Below are 27,388 nucleotides of genomic sequence, written 5' to 3'. Positions count from 1 at the left end.
TATCATTGACGAAGTAAGCATGGTTTCCAATCTCATGCTTGCCTTTGTGCATTTGAGAATGCAAGAAGTACTTAAAACTGAATATGATGTGTTATTTGGTGGCAAACACATCATTGTTTTTGGAGATCTTCTGCAGCTGACACCAGTAAAAGGTCAACCTGTGTTCAAAATACTCACACATGAAGATACCAGGAAGTGCCTAGGGAGCATTGGCAACGTCAATATATGGTTAAACTTCAATTATGCAGAACTGCATGAAAATATGCGTCAGGCAAAGGATGAAGATTACAAGAATATTCTACAAGACATTAGAATTGGAAAAGTGACCGAGCATGGGAGAGAAGCTTTAAATGCACGATTACTGTCAAATTTATATCCCAAACAAGAGATTGTGCCTGAGAATATTTTTCAGAAAATTACTGAGAAGAAGTCCGGGATATGTCTCATGCCAACTCTTGCAGAATGTGCCATCTTCAACAATAAAATGTTGAATTTAGAAAAGCAAGAGATTGTGAAACTTGAAGCTATCGAGAAATTAGAGCACATGGGATCAACAATTATTTTGTCAGACAATTTGAAATCAAAATTGGATTCATTAGAGAAGACTATATCTAAAACAGCGGGTTTTGAAAAGACTTTGAATGTGTGTTTAAATTGCCGAATCATTTTGAGAAGGAATTTACATGTAGAAAGAGGTCTAGTAAATGGATCAATGGGTAATGTTGTTGATTTGGAGAAATACAAAAATAGAGATGGAATCGAATTTTTAAGAATTAAATTTGATGGCATTGAGGAAGTACAGCAAATTGGTCGTTGTTCTGCTAGGTTTTTGCTTGTTAAAGACTTATATGTTCGCCGTAAACAGTTTCCTGTTTGCTTGGCATATGCGGTGACAATCCATAAATCGCAAGGTTTAAGTGTAGACTGTGCATTGGTGAATATTGGCAGTTCTGTGTTCAAGGAGGGTATGGCATATGTGGCATTGTCACGAGTTAGAACTTTATCGGGATTGTACTTGATTGACTGTGATGTCACAAACATTTGTGCGGATCTAGATTGTGTTAAGGAATACAATAGGTTAAGAAGAGAGTATGCGCCACATTTGCCTCAATATCCTTTGTTTGAGAAACGTGTGGTAGGCCAGAAACGTAGAAATATCAGTAATAGTAGGGAGGTTGTTGCAAAAAGACTAAAAGTCAATGAACCGAAAGTTGTTAGCAGAAAGAAAGTGGATTCTGTTGAAGATGTTGTCGGTTTTCAATTTGAAAACAGTTCTGGTGTCAACTGCTATGCAAATGTAGTGGTTAATGTTCTCTTTTCACTAGAGAGTTTAAAAGAACAGATTGTGTTCAATTCGGAGCAAAGTTTATGCTGCTTGTTGAATTCTGTGTTAGAGAAATGTAGCACTGATCGAACAAAAGTAGAAAGTGTGTCTGAAGTTCGTTATCTGTTAGATGAATGTTCAGGTCAAACAGACTTCTCTGAAAATAATCAGCAAGATTGTCAGGAGTTTTTAATGTATATGCTTGATGTATTGCAAGATGAGGGTGTAGATGTAGATCACCTGTTTGGGCTTTCTTATCAATGGCAGCATGACTGCGAGAACTGTATGGTATCAAGTACTACTAGTGTAGACTCAGAAAGATTTATATATTTAACTTTGCCAGACAGTAAATCAGTCTCCTTTAATAAGCTAGTAAATGCAGCGGATCACAACATGGAGTGTAGCCAATGTAAATGTGATATGATGTCAACATTATTTATACGTAGATATAGCCAGTATGTCATTTTAATGATCCAACGATGTAGGCCTGATGGATCAAAATTGTCAACTTTAATAAAAAAATTTGTGGCTTCTCAGCTGTCAATATCAGGGAGGACTTTTGTAACTGTAGCAATTATCTATCATGAAGGTCCATCAACAACATCAGGACATTATACAGCTTACTTAAAGTCTGGAAACGGCTGGTCATTCTGTAATGATTCCGTTGTAACTTTCAAAAAAAAATTGCCGTTTGACCTTAAAAATTCTTACCTGGTGTTTTTAAAACCAAAATTTTAAGTAGAGGGAATGTAAGTCTGCAATGCTGTCTAGATTAAAAATCCAACTATATAAACCTGATGCAAGTAGGTCTGCTTCATAGTAAGCAGTATCAGTGTCATAGGAAAAGGAGAACATGAGTGACAAAGAAGAGTAAGATATTAGTAGTCCAGGATTGTGAAAATAATCTCAAATATTTTATTTTTGAAAGTTGCGTAAATAGAAAATGTCGGGATTTGATTTGAAGAAATATAAGACTTGCGAATCGCGGCAACATGATTTGGCCTAGTGGAAACATGTGATAGAATGAGAGAAGTTTTTTTTTCTATGTAACATATTTTACGTATCGATGGAGGTTTTCTTTCAGAAAGTAGCGGGCTGAAAATATTTATAGCACAACAGAGTGGATGCTGTTTATAGGAGATCATTCGACGTCATTGAAAGTAAGTCAATTTTAAGGAGTTTTGAAATCAGATTTCTTAGGTTGTATGGGTTTTTTAAACACAGTCATTTTGATTGTGTTTTTTTTTCCCCGCTGTTATATGATGAATACCTTCAAGTCACTGATTTAAGTGAAATTTGATACATTCTGAGAACAGCAAAAATAAACCATTTAACATGTATAATTAATGTTATCGTTTTTGTACTTATGATATACATTTAGAAATGTGAGGTACATATGGGTAAGCTGAGTCTTCTGTAAGTGTCAATTTTAATGCTTATAGTGCTGTACTTCTGGGTACTGTTTTTTTTTAAAAAAAGAAAAGAGGCCTCACCTCAAAGAAAGCTCTTGAAAGCACACATCTTATTTGCATCCTAAAATAATCATTTTAAATGTTAGACACAATTTTATGATGGTTTCACATCTCTTTTGCGCTGTTATGGCATCACAATTGTGAGACATAAGCAATGCAAAAGAAGCATCATATTTCAAAATAGGCCTCATTTCATCAGCATGAAGATACTGTTTGTTGAAAATAAATATATTTAGGATTGTGTAGGGGTCGTAGAGAAGTAGAGGTTTATATAAGTGTCAAAGTTGTTTAAAAAGTGTTTCTTCTTGAACCTTTTCCCTTCTTTTTTCTAATTTTTAAATACATGTTTTAATATTTTTGGAAATGTTTGTTCTCTCTTTTACAGATTGAATGTATGAAAAATTTTCGATAAAAATTAACAAGAATTATAAGGTAAATGTTTTCTACTTTTTTAACCTGCATTCCACTGCTGATGATGTCACTGACTATGTTATGAATGATGTAATAATTGGGCATATCTGTTATCTCGTTAAAAAAACGAACAGTAAGTTTAAGGATAGGAAACAGACAGTTATGTTACAAAAAAGAGAGCTATAGGACGTAAACAAAAAAAACTGTTACTCGCAATCCACTGCTGATGATGTCACTGACTATGTGAAAAATAGTGTAATATATGACATGATCAGAAGTGAATTGCGGGTCACAGTATCTTTTCTTTACTCCCTATAGCTATCTTTATAGTAACATAGCTGTCTGTTTTCTTTCCTTATACTTACTGTTCCTTTTTTTTAAAAAAAATTTTTTGGTGCGCTCAAAGTTCGCGTACCGGATAGCGAACTGGGAGCGAACTAATAGAAATAGAGCTTGGCAGAGTTCAAAGAATTCTACCAATTTTTTTTAATAATGGGGAGGTAGTTCTGAAAAGAACTTTTTTTTTGTTTTTGTTGTTTTAAATTTTTTTTATTACTTTTCTGAACATTTTTTATATTTTTTTGTTTTTTTCTGAACATTTTGTATTTTTTTTTATTTTTTGGGGGGAGGGGGGGGAAACAAAAATGATTCATCGAAGAGGGCTCAACAGGAGCAACAAAAAAAAGAAGAATTTATTTTTGGGGGCGTTTTGGACATACATGATTTTTGATGGCTCTAATGATAAGAGTTATACTACTTTCGCGGTAGCATAATGTTTGATTGCACCTCATACAAACTTGTTTGACTTCCCCCATGTCCATTTGAATATTTGGGATCAGCTCCCTTGCTTCAGGTCCCGTTATTTCTGGCACAACCGATCTTCTGGCTATTGCTGGTGAATTCTGTTGTTCGTCTCGAAGCTGAGCTGCACTGTAGTTATTTGGGTGCCACCTGCTCATGTGTCTGTGCATAGTGAAATTCCCATAACTATATTTTTTATCCGTGCCTCTAGAAAGACGTTCGTCACAGATTCGGCAAAAGACATACCTGGCGTTCACTTTCTTTTGCCCTGGTGGAAATTTGAAAAATTGCCAAATGAAATTTTCCTTCCTGTTGTATTTCCTGGGCTCCTCAGGCAAATATTCAGACTCTTCCTCCTCTTCCCGCTCTTCCTCTTCTTGAAAGATTGGTTGAGTTGGTGGTCCTTTCTTTCCATGAGGAGGTGGAGGTGGTGGTGGGGGAACACTACCAGAAGCTACAACAGAAGCCATTTCCCTGGATTGTACAAAGGTCTTTCTCTCATCAAGATGAAAGTCAGAGTGAGGAAAGAAGGAGGGGTTTTCATCATTTGGGAAAAGCCAAAGTTCTAAACCAATGAAAAGTGTTAATTTTAGATCACATGACTTAGTATTACATCATTAGGAAACCAAAAGTGAAATGAACTAATGAAAAGTGTTATTATCGAGTCACATGACCTGCTGTCTTTACGTTTCGCGCTTTGCGCCGCTATCCAATCCGCTAACTTGGCACGTCGGATAACGTATTACGCGACAACGCAAAACGTCATGATAACGTAACAGTCACGCTTAAGGAGCGATTACCGGCTCGCGCACCAAGTCGCGGCTTTGAATTCAGCTAACGGGAAGCTGACTAGTTCGCGGACTAGGAGCGGAACAATTTTTTTTAAAAAAAAATTGTATAAAAAAATGTACAATATATTTTTTGATTTAAAGAAAAATACATTTTAGAGATAGAAATATTTGCTTTCAAAAAACCATTGAAATTCAATGAAAAAACCATAGGTTATACTCCATATATAGTTAGGAATTAGCATTTACAAAACCTTATTTTACTCGCATAAAACCATTGAAATTCCATATATAGTTAGATGCGCTAACTATATATCGCGCACCCGCAATCCACTGCTGATGATGTCACTTATTACATCATTCATGACATGGTCAGTGACATCACTGATGACATCACTGATGACATCTCAAATGACATCTCAAATGACATCACTGATGACATCTCAAATGACATCACTGATGACATCACTGATGACATCTCATTTGACATGACTGATGACATCACTGATGATATCATTCATGTGATAATACGATGAACCTCTTCAGACTCTAATATAACCTTAGATACAATCAGTGTAAACAGACACTCACAGACTGTCACTCATCCATGGAGTTACTCACACACCTAGTCAGTTATGCAAAGAATCAATCACACCTCCATTTCCTCAACTATACAGTTATACAAACTTTACTTATTCAAACATATACTAACACATATTTACTCTCTTATACAATCCCTGATACAAGTTCACAATGATCCATACAGCCACTCACACATTCACTGGCTCTTATGCACAGTTATTTATATATGTCAACTCTCACATGTACTGTGTTTTACATATGTACTTACTTTGACATGTAGCACTGAGATATCCATTCACTCACCAATACACTCATGCACACAGTCAACCGCCCATACAGCTTTTTCCACATGCACTTTTGAAACCATACATCTAGTGAATCAACTGCTCACACATCTATGCACAGAGTCATACACCTCCCAGCCACCCACACACACACTCAGTCTCCCATACAAATACTTGGGCAACCAATCAATAACCCATATAGTTACTCATATAGCTACTTATCAACACATGCAACAGTTTACAGAACAACAGACATAATGATGCGCAAATTAAGACAGTTTAGTCACTAACCCATGCACTCAGTGAGACACATTTAATCACTCACTCATACAGTCAGTCATGCACCTACTAAATCCTTCATCCAGACACTTATACATCCACTCATTCTTCAATATGTAAGACATATTTTAACTTTACAGAAACATACAGTCACTGGATGTTGTCATCAGTGATGTCATCAGTGATGTCACTGACCATGTCATGAATGATGTAATATGTGACATCATCAGCAGTGGATTGCGGGTGCGCGATATATAGTTAGCGCATCTAACTATATATGGAATTTCAATGGTTTTATGCGAGTAAAATAAGGTTTTGTAAATGCTAATTCCTAACTATATATGGAGTATAACCTATGGTTTTTTCATTGAATATATATATATATATATATTCACTGAAAAAACCATAGGTTATAGACCATATATAGTTAGGAATTAGCATTTACAAAACCTTGTTTTACTCACACAAAACTATTGAAATTTCATATATAGTTAGTTGCACTAACTATATATCGCGCACCCGCAATCCATTGCTGATGATGTCACATATTACATCATTCATGACATGGTCAGTGACATCACTGATGACATCACTGATGACATCTCAAATGACATCACTGATGACATCATCCAGTGACTGTGTGTTTCTGTAAAGTTTAAATATGTTTTACATATTGAAGAATGAGTAGATGTAGAAGTGTCTGGATGAAGGATTTAGTAGGTGCGTGACTGACTGTATGAGTGAGTGATTAAATGTGTCTCACTGAGTGCATGGGTTAGTGACTAAACTGTCTTAATTTGTGCATCATTATGTCTGTTGTTCTGTAAACTGCTGCATGTGTTGATCAGTAGCTATATGAGTAACTATATGGGTTATTGATTGATTGTCCAAGTATTTGTATGGGAGACTGAGTGTGTGTGTGGCTGGCTGGGAGATGTGTGACTCTGTGCAGATCAATGTGTTCTTGTATCAATGATTGTATAAGAGAGTAAGTATGTGTTAGTATATGTTTGAAAATGTAAGGTACTCTATGTTTAACTGTATTGATTAGAAAATGGAAGTGTGATTGATTCTTTACAGGACTGACTAGGTGTGTGAGTAACTCCATGGATGAGTGGCAGAGTGTGAGTGTCTGTATAGGTGTATGAGTGCATATGATAGTGTTGTAAAGATGAGTGATTGTATGTATGAATGATTGTATGGGTGAATGAGTGAATGTGTGTGTAGACATAGGAATCAGTGAGTGCGTATGTAGTAACTAGTATTGGTGTGTCAATGGTTTAAAAAATTATATTCTGTATTTTACACTGGATGTAACAGAGGTTATATTAAAGTGTGAGGAGATGCATTGTATTGTCACATGAATGATATCATCAGTGATGTGACCATTGATGTCAAATGAGATGTCATCAGTGATGTCATCAGTGATGTCATTTGAGATGTCATCTGTGATGTCATCAGTGATGTCATTTGAGATGTTATCAGTGATGTCATTTGAGATGTCATCAGTGATGTCATTTGAGATGTCATCAGTGATGTCATCAGTGATGTCACTGACCATGTCATGAATGATGTAATATGTGACATCATCAGCAGTGGATTGCGGGTGTGCGATATATAGTTAGTGCAACTAACTATATATGAAATTTCAATGGTTTTGTGTGAGTAAAATAAGGTTTTGTAAATGCTAATTCCTAACTATATATGGTCTATGGTTTTTTCAGTGAATATATATATATATATATATATATATATATATATATATATATATATTACCTACTGGCTATCGCCAGTAGGTATATATAGTTAGGATTAATTCCCTATGGGATTTCTGAAAATTCTATGTCTAATAACTTTGGCGTTTGTGGACGGAATCGGCTGAAATTTCCAGGAAAATGGCACATTTTGTTTCTGAGCAGCTCCTGAAAATTTGGTGGGGTTTCGTCAAGGGGGGGCTGAGAAAAAAGGGGGGTCCCAAAACGCGTTTTTTACATTGAGTTTTCCATAGGGCGGTTGGACTCACTTTTAGCTCGAACGGCTGAATGGATTTGCACGAAACTTGGCAAAATTGTAGGGACTGTTAGCCCGATGTGCCTTTGCTAGGTCTCAATATATGTGCTCCAGTAGTTTTTGAGAAATTAACGTTCAAACCAAGATATATATCTGTAACAGCGCTCTGGGCAGCGATCCGGTCCGCTTACTTTTCGCTTATCGGAACTTTGCGCGCAGAAAGCTGATTGGCTCTCCGGTGTCTGTCAACATTCTAAACAGTCCGGAGCGGACGCCATCTTGTCTCTCGGTAGGATCGAGAGAGAAGAAGAGGTGGAAAACGAAGGGGGAATTTAATGAAAGGGGGCAAGGTATCCCCCTCTTGACCCCCTAGGAATGTTGTTGGGGTTATTAAAGGGTCCCATGGGGAAAATAAAAAAAAAAGATTTTTCACGGTAGAAGCGCTTCACGGGCCGCGAACTGGGCCGCAAACTGGTAGTGAAACGGGAATTCGCCATTTTGTGCTTCGTTAATTAAAGTAGTAGGTATAAGGGGGTGCGGGAGACATATCCTAATCCCCTATGTTTCCTGAGGGTGGCTGAGGAGGCTGATATATGTTGATATATCTCTTCCAGCGGCTGCGCCATCTTGCCTTTTTTCGAATGCCACAATTTTGTCGTGCACGGCAGCCATTTTAAATGCCAGGCTGGTCCCAGGCTATCACCTACCCCTGCGGATGTAGTTTATGGCCCCAGCTGTAGAGAATTCAGACATGCCAATCCTCCTGATTCAGGCGTGTGAGTACTGATTTCAGTGCTAGTCTCCCGCCTCCCGATTTCTGCAAGCAAAAACCCGGGGGCATATTACGAACAACTAGCGATAATTTTTGTCTCTAACTTGTTTAGAGACAAAAATTATCGCCGCACATCGGCGATTTTTATCGCAGATAAACCTTGCTATTATCGCAGAAAAGTCAGCGATATTCATGTATTATCGACCTAATGCTCTTAGCCATGTTATCCACCTCCCATTGGATAACATGGCTAAGAACTGCTCAGGGCAGGTGTTAGATTTTGGAGATATTCGCGCTTAGCGCGAATATCTCCAAAAGTTGGTAATAGAAGGTAGCGATGTTAGGGACTGTTTCTAGTCGCTAACATCTTGGCACGCCACTTTGCATGTCATTAGTGATAAGTATCACTGACATGCAAAGCGGGGCCCAAGATGGTCGCTATCTCCTTTTAGCTGTCACTAACTGGTGTTAGCGACAGCTTGATAATAGGGAAATAATTTTATCTCCGCTTTCATGGCTTTTAAAGCCAAAAAAGCGGAGATAAACCCCCTTGATAATATGCCCCACGATTCCTTGGGGGTTTCAGCTGACAGGGCTTGGTATTGTGTTACATGGTAATTTTTCCAGGAAACGTCAGAGGGTCGATGCAGGGGTTCTAGAAGAGGTGATAAACCATTTAAGCCTCATGAACAAGCGCATGGTCTTTTAAAGATTTGTGAAGTACTCGGGGCGGCGGTGTGTGTGTGCCCTCTTTCAGGAGCGGGCGGGGGGGCACTGCCAGCAACTTGCCAGGTCAGGTAGTGTTCAACACGTGCATCACCCTTTCTCTGTCTGCTATTGCGCTCCATGCTTCGGAAAGGTAAGAAAAAGAACGTGCATTTGAGTTTGAAATGTCCGATCCTGCAGCAGCACACTTCCAAAGCCCACACATGACAATAACCCGATTCAAAGCCCCATTCACCCGTTTTTAAAAAAATAGATAACACTCCAACAAAGTAAGGTTATAAAACTTTATTAACTTTTAACGATAATGAACAGAACAAAAACTAAAAACATTTAAACATTTATTAACACAAAAAGCAACAATGGTTAGAAGCTGTCTTTTGTGCGAATAGTCCCAAGGCAGCACAACGTGCAGAGTTCTGGACGGCACCCAGGTGATGTCGCCTGGGTGCCGCACTGGTTTAGGGATCCTACAATGCTGCTCCGAAAATTGGCGTGGGGCGTCCCGGGTGGGGCGGGGGGAGGCCTCGTCAGTAGCGGTCTGTTGTGCGAATAGTCCCAAGGCAGCACAACGTGCAGAGTTCTGGACGGCACCCAGGTGATGTCGCCTGGGTGCCGCACTGGTTTAGGGATCCTACAATGCAGCACAGAAAAACAGCGTGGGGCGTCCCGGGTGGTGCGGGGGGAGGCCTCGTCAGTAGCGGTCTGTGTCCAGTGTCACATGGCTGACACAACATGTACGACAGGCACCCAGGTGATGTCCAGTAAACTGCCGCACTGGTTTTGGTATCCTACAATGCTGCTCCGAAAATTGGCGTGCGGCGGCCCGGGGGGGGGGGGGGGGGGTGGCGGCGTGAACGGGCCTCCCCAGGTGGCGGCCATCTAGCTGATTTGCGCTCGCTCTTGCGGCCACAGCGTCTCGCTCACCATGTTGTGGAGTTGCTCCCACTCTTGCAGTGCAGCGATAGGCGGCTGCCACATGGCTGTCAAAATGGCGGACGGCTCTTCGGTTTTGGGCCTGGTCCACTGAAATGGCCCTGGGACACCTTGGAAGTCGGACGCTTGCCTGCTAGGGCTTGGGCTCCATTCTCGAAAAGCGTCCCCTCAGCCGTGAAGATTGTATAAAAGTCTTGGGGGCCCCCGACTCCCGCAGGCTTCCGGTGGGGAGCGGCTGCCATGATTGCTCGCGGAATGACCACGACGGAGCCACGAGATGGTGGTGCTCTCATGCTGACGCCAGCTTCAGTCTGAATGATCCAGAAACAAGGTGGGGCTTTCATCGTTTGGGAAAAAAAAATGTTCTAAACCAATGAAAAGTGTTATTTTTAGGTCATATGACCAAGCCTTCCATCTTTAGGAAACCAAAAGTAAAATGAACCAATGAAAAGTTTTATAAACAAGTCACATGACCTGTTATGCGACATAGGGCTACAAAAAGCGTAGAAAATCCGTTGGCACGTGAGGCGGCGTCAGTAGCGGACCGATGTGCGAATAGGCCGAAGGCAGCACAACGCGCCGAGATCCGGATGGCACCGAGGTGGTGTCCAGCAAATTGCCGCACTGGTGTGGCCATCCTACAATGCTGCGCCGAAAGACGGCGTGTCCAGCTGAATTGCGGTCACTGTTGCGGTACAGTGACTCGAACGCGCCGAGATCCGGATGGCGCCGAGGTGGTGTCCAGCAAATTGCCGTACTGGTGTGGCCATCCTACAATGCTGTGCCGAAAGACGGCGTGTTCAGCTGAGTTCCGGTCACTCTTCCGGCACAGTGACTCGAACGCGCTGAGATCCGGATGGCACCGAGGTGGTGTCCAGCAAGTGGCTGCACTGGTGTGGCCATCCTACAATGCTGCGCCGGAAGTCGGCGTGGGGTGCCCCGTTGGCTTATGAGGTGATGTCAGTAGTGGACTGATGTGTGAATAGGTCGGAACCAGCACAAGGCGCCAAGATCCGAATGGCAAGTCCTGGATGTTGAGTGCCTCAGTTGAGATTTCTGAGCAGTGCTTGTAGAACTGTCTGAAGCTTATTTGCACCTGCTGCAGCTTCACTAGGTCCGGCGGAACTTGTTGCCTTTTCCTTTCTGCTTCTTTTCCTACAATGCGTTTCTTCTGAAGACACGACCAGGTCCCTGAATGTGTGCAGGGGGACGCTATTGAATGAATGAACGCGCCGAGATCTGGATGGCACCGAGGTGGTGTCCAGCAAATTGCCGCACTGGTGTGGCCATCCTACAATGCTGCGCCGAAAGTCGGCGTGGGGTGCCCCGTTGGTTTAAGAGGTGATGTCAGTAGCGGACCGATGTGTGAATAGGTCGGAACCAGCACAAGGCGCCCTGCACTGTTGAGCCTTTTTCAATGTCTGTTTTTTGTTCTTTCCCCTCCATCAAAAACAAAACAAAAATACAAGGCGCCAAGATCCGAATGGCAAGTCCTGGATGTTGAGTGCCTCAGTTGAGAGTTCTGAGCAGTGCTTGTAAGACTGTCTGAAGCTTATTTGCACCTGCTGCAGCTTCACTAGGTCCGGCGGAACTTTTTTCCTTTTCCTTTCTGCTTCTTTTCCTACAATGCGTTTCATCTGAAGACACGACCAGGTCCCTGAATGTGTGCAGGGGGACGCTATTGATTGAATGAAAATGGCGGCTTGACACAAAGCTGACTCAAGCGTTACTGTTGGTGCTATACAGACAAAAATTGGTTTTCAGTTTGTACATTCTTCAGGTTTTTTTTTCCATCCAAGTCTGATTGAGAGTTTGTAGAAAAATGGCTTCAGATTTTCCACATACTACTCTTCAACATTCTTCCTAAATGTAACAATGTGAAACTCACTAGGAGAACGGCTGTTTCTGTTTCCTTTCAAAATGCTGCCACCAATATTTTCTGAATGGAAGACACCATCTTGTAACATAAAGGGCCGAAAGGGGTTCTGGTCTGGCCGATGGTTGGTGGAGACATTTTGACTATATCTTGGACCTGCCCGGCCTCGCCCAAAATGGCGCCGGTATAAATGGGACTCGTAACTCTTTGCCCGCAAATGTATATCTAGAAAATGTTATTGTAAGTGGCCCTGTCGTATTTTAATTACAAAATGTACGTCCACCGATTCCGCAACTGTTAGACACCTTTGTTCTTGTCACCTAATGGCCCGCTCGTTACGTTCTTCTACAGTGTAAATGTCTCCTCATCATATACGATTTGAGTTTGCTCCGTGGCCGGCCCACGTGGTTATAGGCCCGTATTTGTATACTGACATTTTCACAATAAAGGTTTTTAAAACAAAACACGGTAGTAGTATTTTCATTTGTAAAGTTTTTACTTTTAGTGACTGTTTTCGAATCAGTAAAAGGCAAGTGAAATAAAGCAGTCCAATTACATGACGGATAAAAGGTATAATATGTAGGAACGCAGTAAAGATAAATGGTCAAGGGCAGTTGTGTTTTTCATGTCTGCAACATAAAGTGATCGATAAGAATCTGATAATCAGGCGTATCGGCGACTAAGACAGCAGGCCGAATCTCTTTTACTCAACGGCTCCGTCATGGAAGGAAGAAACGCCCTTTTTCTCGAAAAAGGAATATATTTTACTTGCAAGACAGTTGTAAATTTTCCGGGAAAGTACATTAGCCTGGAATATTATAACATATGTTTGAAAAAAAAATATTGTTCGAAAAAAATAAAAAGCGTAATTTTTAGGTCATATGACCAAGCTTTTCATCATTAAATTAACAAAAGTAAAATGAACCAATGAAAAGTTTTATTAACAAGTCACATGACCTGTTATGCTTACGTTACGCGCTGCGCGCCGCGCCTCGGATCACTTCCGGGTGCGCTAACGCAGCGTGTCATAAAACGCATTACGCGACAACGTAGGTCAAGAATATAGTCTAAATGTCTCCACCAACCAGCGTTCAGAACACAACCCCTTTCAGCAGTCCAAAAAGTTCTGTTAAATGACAACAGAGGGGACAGGCAACAAGAACCATCAGTCAAAGAGGGGAGGGCAAGTTCTTCTCTTCCGGGTCATGTTGGGGCGCTACCGGAACTGATCGAATTGGTAGTCTACAGTGTTTCTGGATGTTTCAGACTAAAGCTGGCGTCAGCATGAGACCACTACCATCTCGTAGCTCCGTCGTGGCCATTCCACGAGCAATCATGGCAGCCGCTCCCCACCAGAAGCCTGCGGGAGTCGGAGGCCCCCATGACTTTTGTAGAATCTTCACGGCTGAAGGGACGCTTTTCGAGAATGGGACCCAAGCCCTAGCAGACAAGCGTCCGAGTTCCAAGGTGTCCCAGGGCCATTTTAGTGGACCAGGCCCAAAACCGAAGAGCCGGCCGCCATTTTGAGAGTCCTGTGGCAGCCGCCTATCGCTGCACCGCAAGAGCGGGCGCATCTCAACTACATGGTGAGCGAGACGCTGTAGTCGCAAGAGCGGGCGGAAAACAGCTGAATGGCGGAAGAGGCACAGTGTAGCAAAAGCGGGCGGAATGGCAACTAAAACGATAAAGGGGCGCCTCACTACAGCTTGTCTTCAGGTCAAACGGATTGTGGGACAAGGTCCAGAATTGAAGAGTCATCAAAAGGCAAAAAGTACCGCCGGACCCCGGGAGCCGGCCGCCTATGTCGGGGGCGATCTCAGGCTACACCAGTGCTATAAGACTTGGGGAGGGTGTCGGAGCCAAGCGTCTTCTCCGAGTCCATGGCCATCACAGCGCCCCTCAGGGGCCTCCGTCAAGCTGTTTAGGAAGGTAACATATGACATTGTTTTCTAATGCAGTCAGGTCCACAAACGACACTCACTTACTTTGAGAATAGTGAAGCTGCAGTAGGTGGAAATAAGCTTCAGACAGTGTTACAAGCGCTGCTCAGAACTCTTAACTATGGCACCCAACATCCAGAACTTATGCTATTTGAGAATGGTAGTGACATCGAAGCATCTCAGGGACCAAAACCATTAACGTACTTTCACGTATGAAAATCTTACTTGGGGAGGGGGCAGGAGCGAAGCGCCCCCTCCCAGTCAGCGCCACCACACCGTATGTTGAAAATCTGAAGCCATCGTTCTACAAAGTCAACCAAACTTGGATTGAAAAATCTAGAAAAATGTACAAACTGAAAACCAGTTTTGGTCTGCATTGCATCAGTAACAACGCTTGAGTCAGCTTTGTGTCAAGCCGCCATTTTGATTCAACAAAGCACAGGCATTGAAAAAGGCTGAAATTTAGAACTCTAAACTATGGCACCCAACATCCAGGAGCTTGCTATCCGGATCTTGGAGCCTTGTGCTGTTTTCGATCTATTCACACATCGGTCCACTACTGACATCATCTTATAAACCAACGTTATGTAAATAGTTTTTTAATAAAATGTTTTACCCTGTTTCTTTGCTGGTGTGTTGTCTATATTTTTAATATTTGCATAGGGTTTGTCATTATTTTGTGCGGGATGGGTGATGGAGCCGAGCTGTCTTGCAGCCCTCATGGTGTGGAGCTCAGTTCATCTCACTATTTTCGTATTTCTCAAGAAGGGTTGTTCCTAATATTTCTATTTTAGCGAGGTCAAAAAGAGATCCAATTAGTGGCCTACTGATTTTGCTCGATTACTTTTATTTTTTTACACGATTTTTCACTATCTGCAAAGACTAAACAGAGTATTGCGACTTTGTGCTTGTTTGTAAATAGAGAATGATCCAAAGAGAACCAATTCTAAAACCGTAAATGCTTGGACAACAATCAATCAAATGGAGAGACAAGGAGGTACGACGGATTACAACGGGGGTAAAGGCCTGCGTTAACTACCCTTCTGTATCTGCAAAGAGAGAGTACTACTAAGGCAAAAGAGGGGAGGGGGGGGGGGCAGCGTTCAAAGCACATCAGCGTGCATAAATACGAAAATGTTTTTATCTATCACGTACTTGACATTTTAAAGCTTTTCATATTTGCTATTAAAAAACCAATGAAATTCACAGAAAAAACCATAGGTTATAGTGGATATATAGTTAGGAATTTGCATTTACAAAACCTTGAAAATTCAATGAAAAAACCATAGGTTATAGGCCATATATAGTTAGGAATTAGCATTTACAAAACCTTATTTTACTCGCATAAAACCATTGAAATTCCATATATAGTTAGCTAACTATAAGCGCTAACTATATATCGCGCACCCGCAATCCACTGCTGATGATGTCACATATTACATCATTCATGACATGGTCAGTGACATCACTGATGACATCACTGATGACATCTCAAATGACATCACTGATGACAACTCAAATGATATCAATGATGACATCTCAAATGACATCACTGATGACATCACTGATGACAACTCAAATGACATCACTGATGACATCTCATTTGTCATCACTGATCACATCACTCATGTGATAATACAATGAACCTCTTCAGACTCTAATATAACCTTACATACACTCAGTATAAACAGACACTCACAGACTGTCACTCATCCATGGAGTTACTCACACACCTAGTCAGTCATGCAAAGAATCAATCACACCTCCATTTCCTCAACTATACAGTTATACACATCTTACTTATTCAAACATATAATAACACATATTTACTCTCTTATATAATCCCTGATACAAGCTCACAGTGATCGATACAGCCACTCACACATTCACTGGCTCTTATGTTCAGTTATTTATATATCTCAACTCTCACATGTATTGTGTTTTACATACGTACTTACTTGCACATGTAGCAATGAGAAATCCATTCACTCACCAACACACCCATGCACAGTCAACCGCCCATATAGCTGTTTCCACATGCACTCTTGAACTCATACTCCTAGTGAATCAACTGCTTACACATCTATGCACAGAGTCACGCACCTCCCAGCCACCCACACACACACTCAGCCTCCCATTCAAATACTTGGGCAACCAATCAATAACCCATATGGCCACTCTTATAGCTACTGATCAACACATGCAGCAGCTTACACAACAACAAACATACTGATGCACAAATTAAGACAGTTTAGTCACTAACCCATGCACTCAGTGAGACACATTTAATCACTGTTTCATACAGTCAGTCATGCACCTACTAAATTCTTCATCCAGACATTTATACATCCACTCATTCTTCAATATGTAAGACATATTTTAACTTTACAGAAACATACAGTCACTGGATGTTGTCATCAGTGATGTCATCAGTGATGTCATTTGAGATGTCATCAGTGATGTCATCAGTGATGTCACTGACCATGTCATGAATGATGTAATATGTGACATCATCAGCAGTGGATTGCGGGTGCGCGATATATAGTTAGCGCTTATAGTTAGCTAACTATATATGGAATTTCAATGGTTTTATGCGAGTAAAATAAGGTTTTGTAAATGCTAATTCCTAACTATATATGGCCTATAACCTATGGTTTTTTCATTGAATTTTCAAGGTTTTGTAAATGCAAATTCCTAACTATATATCCACTATAACCTATGGTTTTTTCTGTGAATATATATATATATATATATATATATATATATATATATATATATATATATATATATATATACATATATATATATATATATATATATTACCTACTGGCTATCGCCAGTAGGTATATATAGTTAGGATTAATTCCCTATGGGATTTTTGAAAATTCTATGTCTAATAACTTTGGCGTTTGAGGACGGAATCGGCTGAAATTTTCAGGAAAATGGCACATTTTGTTTCTGAGCAGCCCCTGAAAATTTGGTGGGGTTTCGTCACGGGGGGGCTGAGAAAAAAGGGGGGTCCCAAAACGCGTTTTTCCCATTCATTTTTCCATAGGGCGGTTGGACTCACTTTTAGCTCGAACGGCTGAATGGATTTGCACGAAACTTGGCAAACTTGTAGGGACTGTTAGCCCGATGTGCCTTTGCTATGTCTCAATATATGTGCTCCAGTAGTTTTTGAGAAATTAACGTTCAAAACAAGATATATATCTGTAACAGCGCTCCGGGCAGCGATCCGGTCCGCTTACTTTTCGCGAAACGGAACTTTGCGCGCAGAAAGCTGATTGGCTCTCCGGTGTCTGTCAACATTCTAAACAGTCCGGAGCGGCCGCCATCTTATCTCTCGGTAGGATCGAGAGAGAAGAAGAGGTGAAAAACGAAGGGGGAATTTATTGAAAGGGGGCAAGGTATACCCCTCTTGACCCCCTAGGAATGTTGTTGGGGTTATTAAAGGGTCCCGTGGGGAAAATAAAAAAAAATGATTTTTCACGGTAGAAGCGCTTCACGGGCCGCGAACTGGGCCGCAAACTGGTAGCGAAACGGGAATTCGCCATTTTGTGCTTCGTTTTAATTGTTTAGAGACAAAAATTATCGCCGCACATCGGCCACAATGCATGAATATCGCTGAAAAGTCAGCGATATTCATGCATTATCCAGCAAATGCTCTTAGCCATGTTATCCACCTTCCATTGGATAACATGGCTAAAAACTGCTCTGTGCGTGAGCTTTTTTTTTTTTTTTTGCTGCGTGACGTCTGTTAACGTTCGATTCGATGGAAATCAGGAAGTGTTGACCACCATTTTGTCACTGCGAGTAAATATTTTGTTATAAATGAATCCTTATTGATAAACATTGTCTGCGCCATCTTGCGTTTTTGTCCAATGCCACAATTTTGTCGTGCACGGCAGCCATTTTAGATGCCTTGACCAGGGCCACTCTCTGCACGCCGCCGATCCTCAGCATGGCTCCCCACCCTCGCAAGCATCTCCCCCACGCACTGGTCACCCCCACTCTCTCTCTCATGCATGGGACATATACTTCCCCCCATCTGCGCTGCTCCCGCCCAACACCTCCCTTTCACCCTATTCACTACCGCACCCTCTGACACTCCTCTTCCTCTGTGTCCGATTGTCCAGGTCGGACCTAGGCTATCACCTAGCCCTGCGGATGTAGTTTATGGCTCCAGCTGTAGAGTATGCAGACATGCCAACCCTCCCGATTCAGGCGTGAGACTACTGATTTCAGTGCTAGTCTTTCGCTTCCCGATTCCTGCAAGGAAAAACCCGGGGGCATATTACCAACAACTAGCGGTAATTTTTGTCTCTAACTTGTTTAGAGACAAAAATTATCGCCGCACTTCGGCGAATTTTATCGCACATAAACCTTGCTATTAGCAAGGTTTATCGCAAATGCGATAAAAAACGGCCGCAATGCATGAATATCGTTGAAAAGTCAGCGATATTCATGCATTATCCAGCAAATGCTTTTAGCCATGTTATCCACTTCCCATTGGATAACATGGCTAAAACTGCTCAGGGCAGGTGTTAGGTTTTGGAGATATTCGCGCTTAGCGCGAATATCTCCAAAAGTTGGTAATAGGAGATAGCGATGGTTAGGGACTGTTTCCAGTCGCTAAAATCTTGGCACGCCCACTTTGCATGTCATTAGTGATAAATATCACTGATATGCAAAGCGGGGCCCAAGATGGTCGCTATCTCCTTTTAGCTGTCACTAACTGGTGTTAGCGACAGCTTGGTAATAGGGAGATCATTTTATCTCTTTTTTTTTGGCTTTTAAAGCCAAAAAAGCGGAAATAAACCCCCTTGATAATATGCCCCATGATTTCTCGGGGGTTTCAGCTGACAGGACTTGGTATTGTGTTACGTGCTAATTCTTCCAGGAAACGTCAGAGGGTCGATGCAGGGGTTCTAGAAGGGGTGATAAACCATTTAAGCCTCATGAACAAGCGCATGGTCTTTTAAAGATTTGTGAAGTACTCGGGGCGGCGGTGTGTGTGCGTGCCCTCTTTCAGGAGCGGGCGGGGGGGCACTGCCAGCAATTTGCAGGCCTGGCAGTGTTCAACACGTGCATCACCCTTTCTCTGCCTGCTATTGCGCTCCATGCTTCGGAAAGGTAAGAAAAAGAACGTGCATTTGAGTTTGAAATGTCCGATCTTGTAGCAGTACTCTTGCAAAGCCCACACATGACAATAACCCGATTCAAGGCCCCATTCACCCGATTTTTTAAACATATATAGCACTCCAACAAAGTTAGATTTTAAAACTTTATTAACATTTAAATATAACGAACGCAACAAAAACTGTAAATATATTTAACCATTTTTTGAAATTAACCAGAACTATAACGATAACAACAACAACAACAATAATATAACTTTTATGCCTAAATTACGCAAACATTTAGCTAATCTGCTAAAGGGGGGAGTCGCCATTTCTTTACAATAAGCAATAATGAAAAATCCACATCAATAGGGTTGTCCGTTTTCTCGATGCAGCACTATAGTGCAACATACACAGCACCTGGGGTGTCAAGAGTGAACAGGTCTTTCTTTGTTCCTTAAGATGTTATCTGTGTCAACCTCTTCCGAGAATGCTGATGCGTTAGGATTTCCTTGTGTTTCTTAATAGCATTGGTGTCTGTACACTTCTTTGTCAATTCTGTCAAGATGATAACTGCTTCATAAACAGACGATATCTTTGTTTAGTCATTAGTGTTAAGTGTGTCTGAAACTACAGTGCCCTTCTGTTTTTTTTTCTTCAGGCTCTACAGAGTTTTGTGTGTTGTTCTTTTCAGCGACAATTATTCCAGAGGTTTCAGGTTCACTTGTTTTGTTCTGCAGTGAGTTAACAGCTTTAGAGAGTTCATGTTTATTTGCTATGTCCTGCTGTTCGTCAACTGCTTCAGAGACGTCAGCCTCATTTGTTATGCTTCAGTAGATCCTGGACCTGCCCGGCCGCGCCCAAAATGGCGCCGGTGTAAATGGGACTCGTAACTGCTTGTTGTGTACTGGTTGCCCAACCTTGATATCACGAGATACATATGCAGTTTTGAAGCACATGGCGGAGGCTTGTCTGCTGTAGTGGGGCGCCCCTTTATCGTTTCAGTCGCCATTCCGCCCGCTTTTGCTACACTGTGCCTTTTCCGCCATTCAGCTGTTTAGCGCCCGCTCTTACGGCTACAGCGTCTCGCTCACCATGTAGTTGAGTTGCTCCCACTCTTGCGGTGCAGCGATAGGCGGCTTCCACAGGACTCTTAAAATGGCGGTCGGCTCTTCGGATTTGGGCCTGGTCCAGTAAAATGGCCCTGGGACACCTTGGAACTCGGACGCTTGTCTGCCAGGGCTTGGGTTCCATTCTCGAAAGCGTCCCCTCAGCCTTGAAGATTGTACAAAAGTTTTGGGGGCCGTCGACTCCCGCAGGCTTCCGGTGGGGAGCGGCTGCCATGATTGCTTGCGGAATGGCCACGACGGAGCTACCAGATGGTGGTGCTCTCATGGTGACGCCAGCTTCAGTCTGAAACATTCAGAAACAAGGTGGGGCTTTCATCGTTTGGGAAAAAAAATGTTTTAATCCAATGAAAAGTGTTATTTTTAGGTCACATGACCTAGTCTTACATAATTAGGAAAAGAAAAGTAAAATGAACCAATGAAAAGTTTTATTAACAAGTCACATGACCTGTTATGCTTACGTTACGCGCTGCGCGGCGCGCTCTGGATCGTTTCAGGGAAGCTGCGCCTTGCGCAGCGGAGCACTTCCGGGTGCGCTAACGCGTCGCGTCATATGACGCATTACGCGACAATGCAGGTCCAGAATATAGTCAAAATGTCTCCACCAACCAGCGGTCGGAATACAACCGCTTTCAGCAGTCCAAAAAGTTCGGTTAAATCTTAAGAGTGGGAGCAACTCAACTACATGGTGAGCGAGACGTTGTAGTCGCAAGAGCGGGCAGTAAACAGCTGAATGGCGGAAGAGGCACAGAGTACCAAAAGCGGGCGGAATGGCAACTAAAACGGTAAAGGGGCGTCCCACGACAGCGTGTCTTCAGGTCAAACGGATTGTGGGACAAGGTCCAGAATGGAAGATTCTTCAAAAGGGAAAAAATTCCGCCGGACCCCGGGAGCCGGCCGCCTATGCCGGGGGCGATCTCAGGCCTCACCAGGGCAACACGACTTGGGGAGGGGGCAGGAGCCAAGCGCCCCCTCTCAGTCCGCGCCATCTCACCGCCCCTCGGGGGCCTCCGTCAAGCGGTTTAGGGAGGCACCGTATCACATTGTTTTCTAATGCAGTCAGGTCCACAAATGGACTCCACTTACTTTGAATAGTGAAGCTGCAGCAGGTGCAAATAAGGTTTAAACAGTGTTACAAGAGCTGCTTAGAACTCTGAAGTATGGCACTCAACAACCAGGACTTATGCCATTTATGTAAGGCAGTGACATGGAAGCAACTCAGGGACAAAAAGCATGAACGAACATTCACATATGAAAATCTTATTTGGAGAAGGGGTTGAAACCAAACGCCCCCTGCCAGTTCGCGCCACTACACCGTATGTGGAAAATCTGAAGCCATCATTCTACAAACTCTCAACGCTTGTTATCAGTGCATGAGTTTCATGCTCGATCGATTGAGCTAGCCGGATCGGGCAATAAAAAGTATAAAATAGTTATGTAAATAGTTTTTTAATAAAATGTTTTACTCTGTTTCTTTGCTGGTGTGTTGTGTATATTTATAATATTTGCATAGGGTTTGTCGTTATTTTGGGCGGTGTGGGTTGCGGAGTCGAGCTGTTTTGCAGCCCTCATGGTGTGGAGCTCAGTTCATTTCACTATTTTCGTATTTCTCATGAAGGGTTATTCCTAATGTTTGTATTTTACCGAGGTCAAAAAGAGATCGAATTAGTGGCCTACTGATTTTGCTCGATTACTTTTATTTTTTTACACGATTTTTCACTATCTGCAAAGACTAAACAGAGTATTGCGACTTTGTGCTTGTTTGTAAATAGAGAATGATCCAAAGAGAACCAATTCTAAAACAGTAAATGCTTGGACAACAATCAATCAAATGGAGAGACAAGCAGGCACGACGGATTACAACGGGGGCAAAGGCTTGCGTTAACTACCGTTCACTATCTGCAAAGAGAGAGTACTACTAAGACAAAAGAGGGGAGGGGGGGGGGTGCAGCGTTCAAAGCACATCAGCGTGCATAAATACGAAAATGTTTTTATCTATCACGTACTTGACATTTTAAAGCTTTTCATATTTGCTATTAAAAAACCAATGAAATTCACAGAAAAAACCATAGGTTATAGTGGATATATAGTTAGGAATTTGCATTTACAAAACCTTGAAAATTCAATGAAAAAACCATTGGTTTTAGGCCATATATAGTTAGGGATTTGCATTTACAAAACCTTATTTTACTCGCATAAAACCATTGAAATTCCATATATAGTTATAAGCGCTAACTATATATCGCGCACCCGCAATCCACTGCTGATGATGTCACATATTACATCATTCATGACATGGTTAGTGACATCACTGATGACATCACTGATGACATCTCAAATGACATCACTGATGACATCTCAAATGACATCACTGATGACAACATCCAGTGACTGTATGTTTCTGTAAAGTTAAAATATGTCTTACATATTGAAGAATGAGTGGATGTATAAGTGTCTGGATGAAGGATTTAGTAGGTGCATGACTGACTGTATGAGTGAGTGATTAAATGTGTCTCACTGAGTGCATGGGTTAGTGACTAAACTGTCTTAATTTGTGCATCAGTATGTCTGTTGTTGTGTAAGCTGCTGCATGTGTTGATCAGTAGCTATAAGAGTGGCTATATGGGTTATTGATTGGTTGCCCAAGTATTTGAATGGGAGGCTGAGTGTGTGTGTGGGTGGCTGGGAGGTGTGTGACTCTGTGCATAGATGTGTAAGCAGTTGATTCACTAGGTGTATGAGTTCAAGAGTGCATGTGGAAACAGCTATATGGGCGGTTGACTGTGCATGGGTGTGTTGGTGAGTGAATGGATATCTCAGTGCTACATGTGCAAGTAAGTATGTATGTAAAACACAATACATGTGAGAGTTGACATATATAAATAACTGTGGATAAGAGCCAGTGAATGTGTGAGTGGCTGTATGAATCACTGTGAGCTTGTATCAGGGATTGTATAAGAGAGTAAATATGTGTTACTATATGTTTGAATAAGTAAAGTGTGTATAACTATATAGTTGAGGAAATGGAGTTGTGATTGATTCTTTGCATGACTGACTAGGTGTGTGAGTAACTCCATGGATGTGTGACAGTCTGTGAGTGCCTGTTTACACTGAGTGTATCTAAGGTTATATTAGAGTCTGAAGATGTATTATCACATAAATGATATCATCAGTGGTGTAATCAGTAATGTCAAATGAGATGTCAGTGATGTCATCAGTGATGTCATTTGAGATGTCATCAGTGATGTCATCAGTGATGTCACTAACCATGTCATGAATGATGTAATATGTGACATATTTGAGGAAAGGGTTTCTGAAATGTTCCAGCTGCAAAGCCTGTAAAAACGGATGCAATACAACACGTTATTTCATTCCTTTCAAGGAAGATCCAGTTCTGATAACTAAACAGTTATCTTGCAAAACGGAGTTTGCCGTTTATGTGCTGCAGTGCCCCTGTGAACTCAGGTATGTAGGGAGTACCCGGCTGCCGGTTCACAGGAGAATACTGCAGCACTTGAGGGCAATCACCAATAAGGAACAAGCCTACCCTGTGGCACGCCATTTTCAGGCGGTACACGGGAGTGATCCCAAACATCTTGTCTATTTTGTTATAGATTGTGTGCCACCCCTGAAGAGAGGGGGTAATAGGGATGGGCTGCTCAGGGTACTTGAAACTAGGTACATCTTAGAACTTAACAGTCGTGCCCCTGGAGGTCTTAACGCCAGTGAGGACCTATACACTTGTTTGTAGTTCTCTTCAGAAAATAAGGTGCACCTATACCAGAGCTTGACTTAATCATACTGTTTGGTTGTTAGAATGGACTGTTCCAAATTTATAAATTGCAAAATTTTCAGTCAATAGTATTGTTTTGCATTTTTTGGTTGCTGCCGTGTATTTACATCTGTCAGATTGATGAATATGAAATAGGGAGGGGCTCTTCCCTTTTTAAAGAAACTGAGATACTTGCACTCAATCACTTTTAATATATTCTTTATTTGCAATTTTTGTCAGTGATGTCATCAGTGATGTCACTGACCATGTCATGAATGATGTAATATGTGACATCATCAGCAGTGGATTGCGGGTGCGCGATATATAGTTAGTGCAACTAACTATATATGGAATTTCAATGGTTTTGTGTGAGTAAAATAAGGTTTTGTAAATGCTAATTCCTAACTATATATGGTCTATAACCTATGGTTTTTTCAGAGAATTTTCAAGGTTTTGTAAATGCTAATTCCTAACTTTATATGGTCTATAACCTATGGTTTTTTCAGTGAATTTCATTGGTTTTTTAAAAGCTAATATCTGTAGCTGTAAAATGTATTCTTCTTTAAATCTTAAAATATATTTTACATGTTTTTTATACAATTTTTTTGAAAAATTTTTTTTGTTTCGCTCCCAGTCCGCGAACCGGTCAGCTTCCCGTTAGCTCAATTTAAAGCCGTGACTCGGTCCGCGAACCGGTAAACGTTCCTTTAGCGTAACTGTTACGTTAGAATGACGTTTTGCGTTGTCGCGTAATACGTCATTTGACGCGCCAAGTTAGCGGACTCGGAAGCGGACCGGAAAGCGGAGCAAAGCGCTAAACGTAAACACAGCAGGTCATGTGACTCGGTAATAACACTTTTCATTGGTTCATTTCACTTTTGGTTTCCTAATGATGTAACACTAGGTCATGTGACCTAAAAATAACACTTTTCATTGGTTTAGAACTATTTCTTTTCCCAAATGATGAAAGCCCCCACCTTTTTTCTCACTCTGACTTTCAACTTTGAGAAAGGAAGACCTGAACATTTTCTCTGATGGCTTCAATAGTAGCTTCAGCTTCTGCACCCCCACCACCACCACCACCATCTCCTAATAGGAAGAGAGGACACCCTGCACAATTTATTGGAAACATAGAGGAGGAAGAGGAAGAAGAAGACGGAGAGGAAGAAGAGGGACCACAATTTGTCCAAGAGTTACCCCGGGTATCTCATCGGAAAGAAAGCTTTATCAGGCAATTTTTTAGCATTCCTCCTGGAGAAAAAAAAGTCAATGCACGCCATGCTACGTGCCTTATCTGCAAAGAAAAGTTATCCAGGGGAACTAATAAAAAATACAGCTTTGGAAATCACACGATGCACCGACATATGCAGAGGTGGCATCCAATTAACTATAGTCGTGCAGAGATGCGTGAACTACAACAGAACCCCCAAACTTCGGTGGCTAGAACATCTTCTGATCTTGTGGTGTTACTGGGGTGGGTGCCCTGTGGTGTCACTGCAGTGGGAGTCCTGGTATATAGACCGCAACTGTAAGAAACTGCACTTAATGAACTGATCCCAACCAGCCAAAAAGGGACGCACACAAACACAACAAAGTGGGCTAGCTCACGGCAGCCTTTATTCATTCTGTGTCGCAGATAAAATCTCGAGGTGAGCCGCACTCGTGGAAGCACATACTAGTGGTATTCCTGAAGTAGGGCTGTTGACTTTACCGCACTGAAAGTGGTATTTCTAGGTCACTGTTTACGAGCACTCAACTCCTGTGCCCGCCTGAGCACACACTGCATTGTATAGGTTACAGAGCCAGTGTAGACGGCACAGCTGACGCTATGCATCATTTACCACAATGTCTTAGTTACCAGAAAAACTGTTTTCTTAAACGGTAATAGCAAATGGTTTCATTACTTAGTCATAACTTGCATAGTTAGGCTACCAAATGGCTCAGCGAGTTGAACGCTGCCTCTGAAACTTGCATGCAGAGGCGAACGAAACAGTGCCAAACATACAAAAAAAAATTGTGCATCTGAAGTTGACATGCTTGTATTGTGGAACACTAATTTCATGCGCTAACATGAGTGTGAAATTGATTAATCTGGCTTTCGAGAAACACCAATGTTCCAAACGCAAGAAGTTTTAATTTTTTTTTTTGCTCCTGTTCAGCCATTTTCAATGCCTCTTTCTGTTCTTTCCCTTTGAAAAAAAACAAAAAAAACTAAAAAGTGTTCAAAAAATACAAAAAAATGAAATAATGTTCAAAAAAGAAAAAAAATATATAAAAGAAAAAAAAAAAGTTCTTTTCAGAACTACCTCCCCTTTTTACAAAAATTGCTAGAAAGTGTAACACTCTGGCAAGCTGTTTTTTTTTAGTTCGCTTTCCGGTTCGCTCGCCGGTATGCGAACCGGGAGTTAACCCCAAATAATCAACAAAAACAACAAACAATTAACATACAGTATTTGAAAAGTCTATCATTCTTTTTTCCTTATAGTACGCTGCCCAGAACGCTTTCCGGTTCGCGGACTAGGCGCTCACCACGAAAAAAAAAATTTTTTTTTTTTTTTTTTGCCCTGCTGGGCCCTTTTAAAACCTCCACATAAAACCTAGGGGGTCAACGAGGATCTACTATGCCCCCTTATGGTAATTTCCCCCTTTGTTTTGGCCTCCTCTTGTCTCTCAATCCTACCGAGAGACAAGATGGCGGCCGCTCCGGACTGTTTAGAATGTTGACAGACACCAGAGAGCCAATCAGCTTCGCATCGCAAAGTTCCGTTACGCGAAAAGTACGCGAACCGGAGCGCTACCCGGAGCGCTGTTACAGATACATATCTTTTTTTGAACCTAAATTACTCAAAATCCACTGGAGCACATATATTGAGACCTAGCAAAGGCACATCGGGCTAACAGTCCCTACAATTTTGCCAAGTTTCGTGCAAATCCATTCAGCCGTTCGGGCTAAAAGTGAGGCCAACCGCCCTATGGAAATTAACATGGGAAAAACGCGTTTTGGGACCCCCCTTTTTTCTCGGGCCCCCCTTGCCGAACCCCCCCCAAATTTTCAGGGGCTGCTCAGAAACAAAGTGTGCCATTTTCCAGAAAATTTTAGCCAATTCCGTCCACAAACGCCAAAGTTATTAGACATAGAATTTTCAAAAATCCCATAGGGAAAAAATCCTA

General features: G+C 41.8%; 1 protein-coding gene across 1 annotated transcript in view; it reads right to left on the bottom strand.

The window, feature by feature from the left end:
* LOC147692352 (anthrax toxin receptor 2-like) overlaps positions 1-27,388 on the bottom strand; it is a 705,434-nt gene that overhangs the window by 176,210 nt on the left and 501,836 nt on the right. The window lies entirely within an intron of this gene.

This window comes from Lissotriton vulgaris, chromosome 9 (assembly GCF_964263255.1).
Source record: "Lissotriton vulgaris chromosome 9, aLisVul1.2, whole genome shotgun sequence".
Classification (NCBI taxonomy): domain Eukaryota; kingdom Metazoa; phylum Chordata; class Amphibia; order Caudata; family Salamandridae; genus Lissotriton; species Lissotriton vulgaris.
Note: the sequence above shows the minus strand (reverse complement) of the source record. Positions and strands in the feature narration are given on the sequence as shown.